This window comes from Oryctolagus cuniculus, chromosome 10, assembly GCF_051225735.1.
Source record: "Oryctolagus cuniculus isolate XC-2025 breed Fujian yellow rabbit chromosome 10, ASM5122573v1, whole genome shotgun sequence".
Taxonomy (NCBI): Eukaryota; Metazoa; Chordata; class Mammalia; order Lagomorpha; family Leporidae; genus Oryctolagus; species Oryctolagus cuniculus.
In genome coordinates, this window is record NC_142876.1 from 38330961 (window position 1) to 38343981 (window position 13021).

The window sequence follows — 13021 nt, forward strand, 5'->3', positions numbered from 1 at the left end:
AGGTAGATATGAGGGGGCTACAAAAAGTTCATGGAAAGTATGTATTATATAAAAACTGTCCTTGGATTTCAATTTTTTTTTGCACCAAAATAAAGTCAACTTTTAATTTTGTTTTCCACTAACTTTTTGAGGTACCCTTTTATAAATAGGTCTTGAAATATCCACTGAACACACTTTCTAAATTAAGAATTCTCTGTTGGATTTACAGTCTAATATTAAATGTGCTCATTAAAAATTCACCATAACTAATGTGTCTATTCCAAGAATCAAATATGTGAGCAAGAACAATTTCCTTCATTCTCAGTGGGGAATCACTTTGACATCTGAGCCTGCATCTCTTTTCTCAATTTCAGTAGACCACGGGCAAGAGTTGTGGAGATGGTGCTTAGTGCGTGAATAAGAGATCTTGGAAGCACCAAAATCGAACAAAAAAGGCAAATAAAAAAATAAGCAAACGAAAAAGCAAAGGTTTGTAGGATTGTCTGTCATAACTGGATTCCTCAGAAACTAGAGGTTATGGCAAAAAATATTGAACTGATGTGTTACTTTTGTTCATCATTGGGAAAAATTCCAAAGAAACAGGACACAAGAAAAATGGAAATAATAAAAGGAAGCAGAGAGAACCAGTACACAGTACCTGATGAAGCAGACTCCCACTTTTTATCAAATAAAGATGATCACTCCATTTTGTGGGATGGTCTTCCGTGTCCCATTGAATCATTATTCATCTCAAGGTCTCATGGTTGGATAGGAACATGACTCTTGGCTCCTATCTTCCAATGATCAATGGCTCATGCACAAAAGTGAAACATATAACTACACCTCAGAATTGCACCTGTACAGGAGTGGAGGGGGACAACGGAATCTAAGCAATTGTGTTGTCCAAAGGCTCAGTAAAAGGCATTATTATGACCACGGATTGAGTATCTAAGTGAAGTCATCCAAAAATTTGCAGTGCTAATTGCTGTAATCATGACTGGTCAGAAAAAAAACTAGCTCAGGATCCTAATTGTTGGAAGACCTGAGGTGGTGCCTAAATTGTGCCTGATTTTTTTATTGGAAAAAGCAAAATATTGCCCAAAATACATGATTAAGTTGAACTTGGGTGGTAAGAAGACTATCAAGGTAGAGGGATCATGATGTGAAAGAGACAGGAAGGAACTTGTCAGAGATTAGGCAATTAAAGAAATAAAAGTATAGAGGGAATATTGAGAGAGCTAAAGAATGTTCTTTTGAATATTAAGTGAAATACTCTGTGATGCACCCTGCAATAATGCCTAATAAGTTCCCAATTGCTACTTCAATCTGGCAATGACCAAAGTGCCTAGCCTACTGTTCAAAATATACAGGTTTCCCAGTCTTATGGAGCTTATATTGAGGGATAGAGAATGTTCAACTTGCAGACCCATGAAATCATTTGGTCTGGCCCTGCCAAGACAACTGCAGGCACTACTGAAAATTCTCTAAATCTATAGTTGGCTAATTTTAAATTTATAATTTTGTATGGCCTGCAAATGATGTTCTGAATTTCCAAAGGCCCTTGGCAGAAAAAAGTTTCTCCACCCTGCAACAGTGATCCAACCCTCAAATAAAATGAGAGGGATGGACGATTTCCAGAATGAAGCAGAAAGGAAAGACTAAAGTAAGGAAGAAAGGGAAAAGTGACAGAAGACAAAAAGAAGACAAAATTTAAGGGCTAAGGAAAATTGAAGTTAAGTTCTCATTCCATTGATGAAAATACACTATTAATACTTTGAACACATACAAAAAACTGGATCCTACTCCTATAAGTAAAATGAATATGTTTGTGAAAGGATTGAAGTATATTTAATTATTGGGGGCATTAATTAAAATCCAGATAAAACTTGCTCCCATAGAGCCCTATTGAAAAATAATCATCAGCTTAAATTCTGGGAATCATCTATCATTATATATATTTAACATATCATTAATAGATTTCTTTCTCAAAGTTTGTAACATATTTTATTTATAGAACCCTAATTGTTGTAGAGTTACCATAATTTATTCTAAAGAATCCTAATACTTCTTTCAGCTTTTAATCTAATGACTTCAGGATGCTGAAAACTTACAAACATATTTTTTGTGAGTTCTGTATACCCCTTAAGAGACCTTCCTGTTATTGACCAAAGATGAAATCCTGCAACCCAAACCATTTGACTATCTATTTGCTCAACAAATATTTGTTGAACCCTGTGTCAGACACTTTACTAGGTGATGGCGGCTCAATGGAGAACAAGATAGACAGTTTTCCCAATCTTATAGAGCTCAAATTCCAGTTTGGAAGACAGACAAACACAAATAAATGAAATACCATTTAAAAGTATATATTTAGTAAGTAGAATGAAGTAAATAAGTAAGAATTTTAAAGGTTAAGAATTCTTTGCAAAGACCGAAAATTTAAGCTGGGACATTAAGAAGGAGTAGGTGTTACTATATGAAGAGTGGAGGAAATGTGTTTCAGTAGAAAATGCCTCACACAGTTCTTTTTTCCTGGAGAAGGAGAGATTTGGATGTTCAGAGTATTGAAAGAAGTTCAACATAGCTGTGGAATAGAGTGAACAAGGAAGGGTAGGTAGTCCATAGATTGTAGAAACAGGTAGAGGTCAGATCATGCCTTGGTAGTCATGGCATGGTAAGAAATTTGGCTTTTATTAAAAGTCAAATGGGAAACCACTTAAGTTTTTTTAGCAGGTTAGCTGCCTAATTATAATTTAGGGAGATCACTCCAGCTAGTGAGTAGGAAATGGATTAAATGAGGCCAGGAATGGATGCATGGAGACCAATTAGAAGGCTGTTGGCATTAGTCAAGGTAAGTGATGGTGAAAGTTCAGGTTGGGACATCATAGATTAGGAGATGAATAATTTTTGCTAATAATAATCAAATGGTAGAAAGATAGGCATGCCATAAAAATCGTTCACATGTACTCTAATGGGAAACTAGAGAACAGGAAGATTATGTTTGATTTATGGCAAAAGGTGAATAGCACAGAAGATCATCGAGAAATTATGGTCGTCGAGCTTTGTCTTGGGGATTGAGGGATGAAAGAAGGACACTCAAATGAAAGGAGCAGTCATAGCAAGTTGAAGAAGAAGGAGAGGGCACAACCTTTGAAGGAATATTAAGCACTTTCATCTGAGTGGAGTGTGGGTTGAAAGAGGCATGATAGGAGACAGGTACATGAAATAAGTGGGACAACAGCATGGAGATCTCAGTACTGGAAAGAGCTGGCAGGGTGTGGAGCAAAGTGGAATCATGATCAGGATTGTGTGTTGGGAAAAGAAGGTGAAGTGGATTCCATGGATAATAACTGCATTGGTGAGATCACTGCATGTGGAGTGTTATGGTTCTGAGGCAAGAAGATTGAAGACTATTCTAGGTATTAAAAGGAGAGAACGTTACTGGAAGAGGATTATCAAAAGAAAATGATAGCTTTGATTCCATTTATTTTTTACTCACATTGTTTTTTCTTGATATCTTTAATTAATTAATTAATTAATTAATTTGAAAGGCAGAGTTACAGAGAGACATGGACAAAGAGAGAGAGAGAGAGAGAGAAAGAGAGAGAGAGAGAAAGGTCTTTCATCTACTGGTTCACTCCACAAATGGTGGAGCTCAGCTGATCTGAAGCCAGGAGCCAGGAGCCAGGAGCCAGGAGCCAGGAGCCAGGAACCAGGAGCTTCTTCTGGGTCTCCCACATGGGTGCAGATGCTCAAGGACTTGGGCCATTTTCTACTGCTTTCCTAGGCCATAGCAGAGAGCTGGATCAAAAGTGGAGCAGCCAGGACTTGAACTGGTGCCCATATGGGATGCCGGCACTGCAGGCGATGGCCTTACCCACTAAGTCACAGTGTGACCCCTCTTGATGTCTCTTAAAATATTTAATCATAAGGCAGAAACTATCACTCAAACTCAATATTTCAAAGCATCACTTTCCACAATCTGACATGATTTGGGATATGTTTCAATTCATTTTATGCTTCAGCCACATGGGATCCTACACCACCACAACTTAAAAATATACAACAGACAGGCCGGCGCCATGGCTCACTTGGCTAATCCTCTGCCTATGATGCCAGCACCCAGGGGTTCTACACCCGGTTGGGGCACCGGATTCTGTCCTGGTTGCTCTTCTTCCAATTCAGCTCTCTGCTGTGGCCCAGGAAGGCAGTGGAGGATGGCCCAAGTGCTTAGGTCCCTGTACCCACATGGGAGACCAGGAGGAAGCACCTGGCTCCTTGTTTCAGATCAGTGCAGTGCCGGCTGTAGCAGCCATGTTGGGGGTGAACCAACGGAAGGAAGATCTTTCTCTCTGTCTCTCTTTCTCACTGTCTAACTCTGCCTGTCAATATATATATATATATATATATATACACACACACACACACAACAGACAAATTGGCACCAATCATAATCAATTATTTGTAAATTTCACTGTGACAACCCTGAAAACAATTAATATTCTTGGGTTCAATGAATCCCTTCACTTTCATTTTTATATTCTTTTTTTTAGTAGAGTTTCATTGTAAAAAGCTATTTTCACATTTCCATCATTATGACAAGATTGTGATTTAAGGGAGTAAAAGTAAAGAATCGATTACAGTCTTATTTTATATATATATATACTGTATATGCACAGCCATAACCATATTTATCCTGAGGTTCTCTCAAAATTATGTTAAGAAAAGTAATTATTAGTTCAAGTTCCATGATATCCCAGCTGCTGTGATAGGGTATATTATTAAGATTATTTCTAATTCTTATAAAAACTGTTCAATGGAAAAAATATATACACATATATATATATACTTTTAAAAATTTACTTATTTATTTGAGAGGTAGAGTTACAGATAGGGAGGGGGAGAGAAAGAAAAAGATCTTCCATTCACTGGTTCACTCCCCCAGTGGCCACACAGTCAGAGCTGAGCCAATCTGAAGCCAGGAGCCAGGAGATTCTTCCTGGTCTCCCACATGGTTGCAGGGGCCCAAGAACTTGGTCATCCTCCACTGCTTTCCCAGGCCATTAGCTGAGAGTTGAATCAGAAGAACAGTCAGGACAAGAATCAGTGCCCATATGGAATGCCGATGCCACAAATGGAGGCTTAACCTACTACGCCGCAACACCGACCCAGAAATATTTTTTAAACCCACTTTACTACTGAGGAAACTGATGTTCTGAAAAGTTAAGCTGCAAAGGACGTACACAAGTTTTGGAGTTTGTGTTTGCCTCCAGGTTTGATTTTGCACGTGCCTTTCCACCAAAGTGTCTTGAGTAACCTAGAAGAACAATGTTCCTCCCTCCGTTCCTTCTTCACTCACTTCCCCCCAGAAACCACCTTACCCATCCCTCTTCCATCCATTTCTCCTTATTTTACTCTCACTTAAGACATTATTTTTAGCACTGTTATATTCACTGTAAAATTTGTGCTTGACACTTTTTCATGAAAAATGGAAGTTCTTTGAAATTCTACCCTAGGGTAGTCAAAGGAACACAGCAGAGCTACACTTTTGAGTTTACTTTTGCATCCTACATGAGTGAAAACATTAGCTTGTCTTCTTAATTTAGGTAAACAGTAGAAACAAGAAATTTCTGCCTAAGCAGTCACTGTCTCCTTTTAGAATTTGCAGATCTATCACAGTTCCTGACATATAGTAGGAGATCAGTGAATATTCTTTGAATGAATTAAATTGTGAAGGGAAGATAGCTCAATTTTATCCTGGAGTTAGGGACATCAGTGTGAGATTTCCCTTCTTGCATGCTTGATTATTTATATTTTATATTTAATTTATATTTTAAACTTTCAAGAAGAAAAAAAAGAAAGAAAGAATAAAGCTAAAAAGGGACACATTTACTCCTACACACACACATTTGTTATTTTGTCTTACTTATTCAGAACAAGTTGGCTGACAATGTGTTGGAGGCTGCTGCATCTTCATACTCAGATTCAATATTTAATTATCTGCGAAATATTCATACGGAACTCAGAGCAATTCCTTATTTATTTTAATGTCATTATAAACACAATTGCACTGAGTCTCTGAATCTATATCCATCTTCAAGGCATCAAAGTATACTTTTCTATTCAGATATGCGAGGCTAATTATAAATGGTCCTAGAAAAAAAGAATTCAAAGTTAAGTTTGTTTTAATGTATAATATTTTTGAAACCCATGTATATTTTTTCATAATATGAATTTCCACAAGCTTTTTGATGATCACATATATACATGAATTTAAAATATTTTCCACCAAAATAAACATTTTTAATTCCATTCTCCACTGATTTTTTGACTGTGCTATACAGGCACTCATATATACTCAAATACATGTATGTACAAACGCATACACATACACATATATATGTAGTATTACCCACTTGAGAAAATATTTACGAAAAACTAAGCTAAATATATTAAATAAATCTATTTTAATCACTGCCATAATCGATTAGCAACAACCCCACCAAATAAAACTCTGAGTTAATTAGTAACCCAAAGTATCATATGAATATATACTGCCCTGGAACTTTTTTTTAAAGTTATGCCCAAAGATTAACAAAGGATGCTGAATGGTTCAAAGTGAAATGGTCTTCTAGGATATATGGATGTAGTTTCAAAAGGAATTCATCACAGGTTCCATGAACTCTGAAATTCAGGATGAGACAAAAATGCTATACTTCACATGGATTTCCGTTTTTCTCTTTGATCTCAAATCTTCTTTTTTACATAAGTTTCTTTACATTTTCAACTAGGACAGCACTTAGAAAGACATTACCAAACACCAGTCAGGGAAGACCAATTATTTCCTGTGATGACTCACAAAGTGTACATTTTTACCTCCTTTTTTATGTCCTTATAAAATCTCCCACTCTGCCTTTGTAGCACCATCCATTGTCTCAGATTCCTAGTTTCTTGTTTCCACAGGTCTGATTTGTTCTTTGGCAGGCACCTCTGTTTGCTCCAGCCCTTGTGGGTTAGAGATGTGTACTCCACTCTGTGCTCCATCAACGTCCCTGCAAGCCAGGCTCTGAGTCTTGTCTCTTGCTTTAAAGAGGTTTCTTCAACAGCATCTGCTTCCATTTCATCAGCCAAAAACGAATTCAGTTGTCCCTGTATCAGTAAGTGGCCTAAGAAATGTATCTCCAATACATCTGAGTAACTAATTATTTTTAAGATTTATTTATTTATTTATTTGAAAAGCAGAGTTACAGAGAGGCAGAGTCAAGGAGAGAGAGAGGTCTTCCATCTGCTGGATCACTCCTCAATGACTGCAATGGCCAGACCTGGGCCTATCCAAAGCTAGGAGCCAGGAGCTTCTTCTGTATCTCCCATGAGGGTGCAGTGGCCCAAGAACTTCAGCCATCTTCTACTGCTTTCCCAGGCCACAGCAGAGGGCTGTATCAGAAGTGGAGCAGCCAGAACTCAAACTGGTACCCATATGGGAAGCCAGTACTGCAGGCAACAGCTTTAACTGCTATGCCACAGTGCAGGCCCCTAGGGAACTCTTAAAAAAGAAGGAGAAAATGCACATTAGGTAAAAAATTCGTTACTAACTGCATCCTACAAAACAGCTCTTCTTCATAAGAACTCTTGGTATCTCTCCATGATTGACTCTATCAAGCTGTATCTCTGTGCATTGTGGTTCAACTTGCTTCATAAAATGGTTGCAACTACAGGTGAGACCATATTAACACTGTCACCAACACCTTACAGTGGCTTTGTGCTCACAGCTTATTCATGTTCCCATATGCTCTTTTTTATTTTTTTAGATTTACTTATTTATTTGAAAGAGTTACACACACAGAGAGAGAGAGAGAGAGAGAGAGAGAGAGAGAGGTATTCCATCTGCTGGTTCACTCCCCAGATGGCCACAATGCCCAGAGTTGCACTTATGCGAAGCCAGGAGCCAGGAGCTTCTTCCGGGTCTCCCATGTGGTGTGCAGGGGCCCAAGGACGTGGGCCGTCTTCTGCTTTCCCATGCCATGTGTTGCTACGCCACAGCACCGGCCCTGTTCCCACGTGCTCTTGTTCTTTGTTAGAATTCTGTTGCTTTTAGTAAGGTGTTTCTTCTTTATTTATCTAATTGTATTCAAGATCCAGCTCAAGTCTCAAAACATAAAGGAAGACTTCAGCCCTGCACTACCATTTCTTTATGGAGACAGCATACTAAATGCAAACTCTTCTTTTTCCTAATTCATGTCTATCATTTATATTTTCACAAGAAAGTTGCTATAGGCAGAGACATCATTTTATACTTCTTTGTATCTGCCACAGTGCCAATGAAGTTTTGGCAACAACATAGATGATGCTTAAGAGATCTTTCATGATTGATACACTGGAAAAAGGAAATATAAACCCTGTGTATTTCTTTAGTGCTAAAATGACAATTTCTGAGCTTTTTCCCCCAGTTTTTGATTGTAAGACTTTTCAGATTTTGTTTTTTCTGTGAGTGCTGGAACTGAGGTGCTGATATGAAGATATATAAAAAATCCATGGAAATTCAACAATAACTAAGATTTATATAATTCAAAATGGTAATGTGAATTTTCTCTGTATAGTCCTGACTTTTCTAGATTATATATACTTCTTAAATCTCCTTTAAATATCTTTTTGACACCAAATTCTTTTTTTTTAAAGGTTTAATTGTTTATTTGAAAGAGTTACAGAGAGAGAGGAGAGGCAGAGAAAGAGAGAGAGAGAGAGAGAGAGGGGAGAGAAAGAGAGAGGTCTTCCATCCGCTGGTTCACTCCCCAGATGGCCACAATGCCCAGAGCTGTGCCGATCCTAAGCCAGGAGCCAGGAGCTTCTTCCAGGTCTCCCACGCGAGTGCAGGGGCCCAAGTACCTGGGCCGTGTTCCACTGCTTTCCCATGCATTGCCAGAGAGCTGGATCAGAAGCAGAGCAGCCAGGACCCGAGCTAGCACCCATAATGGGATTCCAGCACTGCAAGCAGCAGTTTTATCCACTATGCCACAGCACCAGCCCCACCAAGGTTTTTTTTTTTTTTTAATTAATTAAAAAAGTTTTGGTTTTGTGATAGAAACTAAAACAGTGGTTGGTGGTGCGGCATAGTGGGTAAAGCCACTGCCTCTAATAGCAGCATCTCATATGGGTGCCAGTTCAAGTCCTGGGTGCTCCACTTCAATTCAGCACCCTGCAAATGTCCTCGAAAAAGCAAAGGAAGATGACCTAAATGTTTGGGCCCCTGCCATCCATGTGGGAGACCCAGATGAAGCTCCTTGCTCCTGGCTTCAGCCTGGGCCAGTCATGTTGCAGCCATCTGCTGAGTAAACCAGAGGATGGAAGATCTCCCTGTCTCTGTGTTTCCCTTCCTCTCTGTAACTATGACTCTCAAATAAATAAATAAATCTTTTTTAAAAAAGAGCCAAAACAAAAAGTAACACGATGGGTAATCACCTATATCTTTATAATTTTACAAAAAATTTTAATATATTATAATTGATTCATAGCCTTTGAAAACTCCACAGATTATCTAAAATCTCATTTTATTTGAGGCTGGAAAGACTTGATAAAAATGATAGTAATGACATTTGTATTGTGGTTTGGAGATAAGATGGAAAGGCAAAAAAATGATCTAAAAATGATTACTAAGTTCCAAAATATTAATCATGTTAATAGTATTTTGGAAATGTATGATACCTTAACGTGATAGAGAATACTTATGGTTTTTATTTAGATTTGTTTATTTATTTGAAAGGCAGAGTTATATAGAGAGAAGAAGATAGAGAGAGGGAGAGATCTTTGAACTACCAGTTCACTCTCCAAATGTCCATTGAAGCAAGGAGCTTCTTCTGGATCTCCCTCATAGGTACAGGGGCCCAAGCACTTGGACCATTTCCCACTGCTTCCTCAGGTCATTAGCAGGGAGCTGTGCTGGAAATGGATCAGCTGGGAATAGAAGCAGCGACCATTTGGAGTGCTGGCATCACAGTCAGTGGCTTAACTAGCTACCACAGCACCGGCCCTGAGAATAACCCACAATAATACCAGACAGAATGTGAGTGTGTAACCTTTGGGTTTTTGACAAATAGATGACAAATAGTTTTAACTTTGTCTTTTCATCCATTTGCAATGCTATTTTGTGAAGAGTAATTTTTATCTGATATTTAAATTCAGTGTTGCTTATGTGCATTTCGTATCAAATGTGTACACATCTTCACTGTGTGTTTTAAATGAATGTATATCTTTAATCTGCTCAATGTCTTATTCTTTAGGATAATTAAGCCATACTTTTAATCTCTCTTGATCTAATCATTCATATTCTTATTATCTTTTCCTAAAAGCTATATTGAGATTTAATTGACATATAATAAAATTCACATGAAGTGTACAATTTGATAAGTTTTGACATGTATACACCATGAAGCCATCACCATAATCAAGATAATGAATATATTTACCACCCCTAAAAATTTTCTGTTCTACTTTGTAATTTATCCCTGTCTTTCTCTTCTGCTTTTAGGCAACTGCTTATCTGATTTTTGTCATATAGATTAATTGATACTCTTGAGAATTTTATGTAAATGAAATTACATAGTACACATTCTTTTTAGTCTTTTTGTGAACAGTTTTGAGATTCATTCATACCATTGAGTATATAAATAGTTCATTCCTTCATTCTTTTTTAAAAAATTTATATCTTACATTTGATTATGTATTAACCTATTGATGAACAACCTAGACTGTTTTCAGAGTTTTATTTATTAAAATGAATTTATAATAAGAAAGTGTGAGCAAATTTTTGTATGGATATATACTTTCTTTTTTTTAAGATTTATTTTATTTTATTTGAAAGTCAGAGTTACACAGAGAGAAGAGGAGAGACAGAGAGGTCTTCCATCTGCTGGTTCACTCCACAGTTGGCTGCAATGGCAAGAGCTGTGGCAATCCTAAGCCAGGAGCCAAGAGCCTCCTCTGGGTCTTTCCACATGGGTGCAGGGGCCCAATGACTTGGGTCATCTTCTACTGCTTGGCCATGCCATAGCAGAAAGCTGGATTGGAAGTGGAACAGCCAGGACTTGAACCGGTGCCCTTATGGGATGACGGCACGGCAAGCAGCGGCTTTACTCACTATACCACAGCACCAGCCCCTGGATATATATATATATATATATATATATATATATATATATATATAATGTATATATGTATACTTTTATCATTTCTCTTAGTCAAATACATAAGAATGGAATGGCAAAACATGGTATGTGATACATGTGTACATTTCTGTGAAAACTGTAAAACTTTTCCATTATGGTTGTATATTTTTATATTCCTTGCAACAATGTAAAAGTATTCCAGCTGGGATAGGCATCTGGTACATCAGTGAAGACACTGACAGGAAAGCTCTCATACCATATCACAGTAACAAGGTTCAAGCCCTAGCACCATTCCCAGTTCCAGCTTCCTACTAACGCATAACAAGGGAGGAAGACAGTGATGGCTCAAGTGCTTCAGTCCCTGGCGCTCATGTGGAAGACCTGGGTTGAGTTCCTGGCTCCTGGCTTTAGCCTCCACTGTCCTGCCTACTGCAAGCAGTATAGGAGAGAACTAGCAGAAGAGAGTTGTCTGTCATTTTGTCCTTCTGTCTCAGCCTTTCTTTTCAGAGTTGTGCTTGTTCTACATACTTCCCTACCATTGGTATTGCCAGTTTTTCATTTAAGCCATTTTATTGGTTAACAGTGTTAACTCCTGATTTTAGTTTTTATTTATCTAATGAATAATGATGCTATGCAGTGGTTGTGTACTTGTTTTCCTTAAAAAATTATTCATGCATTTCATGTATTTCATATATACAGATTTAGGAACATAGTGATACTTCTCACCCTACCCTCCCTCCTGCCTACATTCCTGCCCTTCCTCCTTACTCTTTTATTCCCTTTCTTAATTTTTACAATGATCTACTTTCAGTTTACTTTATACTCATAAGATTAACCCTACATTAAGTAAAGAATTCAACAGACAGTAAGAAGAAAAGAAAAAAAAATGCTGTTCCTTAACAGTACAGACAAGGGCTCATATGCATGTTTTCAATGTGCAAGTCTTGCTTGCTAAAAATCTTTTGACCATTTTAAAAGTTTGTTTTATTGTAGAGTTTTGAGAGTTCATGTATTACTTATGCATGTATTTTGTTAAATAAATGTCTTGTAAATGTATCCCCAGACTTTAGTGTTTTCATTCTCTTAACAGTGAACATGAAAGAGGAAAACAATGTCACTTAGATAAAGTATAGTTCATCAATTTAATTTTCTATATAGTATCATATCTAAACAATATTCACCTAACCCAATCTTGCTCTGTTTCCTTCTAGAAGTGTTTTATTTAGTTCTATGCTTTAACTTGAATTAATTTTTGTGTCTGCTTGAGCTATGGATTCAAGTTTAACATTGTGAACAATGAATTCCTTTATTTTAAGATTTTATTTATTTATTTTTTTGAGTGGCAGAGTTACAAACAGAGACAGGGAGAGACAGAGAGAAAGGTCTTCCAACCACTGGTACACTCACCAAGTGACCACAGCAGCTGTTGCTGAGCCGATCTGAAGCCAGGATCCAGGAGCTTCTTCCAGGTCTCCCATGTGGGTACAGGGGCCCAAGTGCTTGGGCCATCTTCTGCTGCTTTCCCAGGCCCTAAGTAGAGAGCTGGATGGGAAGAGGAGCAGCTAGGACAGAATCAGCACCCATATGAGATTTCTGCTCCACGGGTAGAACCTTAGCCTACCATGCCACAGCGCCAGCCCTTGAATTTCTAATTATATTAATAATATTTTTTGAAAACCTTTCTTCCATTTAATTTCCATTGCATCTTTGTAAAAAATGGGTTTTTTACTTATGCATGGATTTATTTTTGGACTCCTTCTTCAGTCTCATTGGTCTATTTGTCTAGGCTTACATCAATACCACATTCTGTCTCTCTCTTTTTGTTTTTAAAATTTATTTATTAAAAAGGCAGAGTTACAGAGAGAGGGAGAAGACATGGAGAA